Source organism: Tarenaya hassleriana, unplaced genomic scaffold (assembly GCF_000463585.1).
Source record: "Tarenaya hassleriana unplaced genomic scaffold, ASM46358v1 Cleome75, whole genome shotgun sequence".
In the NCBI taxonomy this organism is placed as follows: Eukaryota; Viridiplantae; Streptophyta; class Magnoliopsida; order Brassicales; family Cleomaceae; genus Tarenaya; species Tarenaya hassleriana.
In genome coordinates, this window is record NW_010970030.1 from 536,717 (window position 1) to 537,950 (window position 1,234).

Consider the following 1,234-nt stretch of genomic DNA (forward strand, 5'->3'; position numbering starts at 1 on the left):
TTTTCATGCTCGTTTTGGTCAAATCTCGTTTCCATTCTTCGTATTCTTCACGTAAAAGTCCATCTCTATTGGTGTGTGACCCTGTAGGCCCATTCTAAGTGGTAGTGACTTTAGGAACCTTTCCCGAACCACAAGTCATGGTTAGCCTCTAGCAAGACGCCATGACCGCCCATTTAGAATTGAGTTAGAGGTGATCTAACCAAGGCATTAACAACTCGACTTCTGATCCTTTGTCTCACGATATCATAAGTTGAACAAGGGCATGGTTTGAGCCACCCTTCAAATTCAACTGCTTTCTCGTCTTGGCAAATCGACTAGTAAAATAGATGCAACTTCATCTATAGCGTGGCCACGCATTTTCATAGTTCGACTTCCACGAGGGGGCCCAACGATATTTCTCTTGTTAAGGAGGTGACAAGTCCCATATTGCATGTCTACTATCTCAATATGATTCGTGAACGTATCTGATCAACACCGTTATAATCATCCGGTTAAAGACGACGTTTGACGCAGTCAAGACACGCCACTCCTCATATCAGATACTCTAGACATCTCAGGTATGAGGATCCATAAACGAACCGCTGTATGAGATTCAAGTCAAGACTCTGTCCATGTGACAATCTCATGCGGGTCATCCAGTCACTCGTTCACAACGAGTACTCATGATTGTGATCTACATCTCATGCTAGTCTTGATTCAACATTGTTCCCACAATGATGAGTGACTAGGGAGTTTAGAATCATTCTCTAATGATCCAAGGATGCCGAAATACAACAAACATGCTAATCGTATAACGGATAAATAATGCATTCATAAATCAATGAATCAATACAAAGTAAAATGTCATATCATGGATCATCCTAGAGCATTACAACCAACAATCTCCCACTATGCTCTATGATCTATCCTACAAGCATCTAATACTTATACCCTTAACATGACCATCATGTTTTGACGAAGGGAGAGGCTTCGTCTACATATCTCGAATAGAGTTTGTTCGTGATCTTACGAACGCCAGTGATGATTCCGGCTGATGATCCTTTTGCATCGCGATATCATATGTCAAACATAAGGCATGGACGAGTCACCTTATTTGATTCGACTGCTTTCTCGTTCACTGAGTTCGACTGTCTGAAATAGACGACGTTCGTCTATAGTGCGGCCACACATTTCTACAGTCTCGCTCACACGAGGGGCCCAGCGATATCTCTCTCTTTTACGAGAGGTACAAATC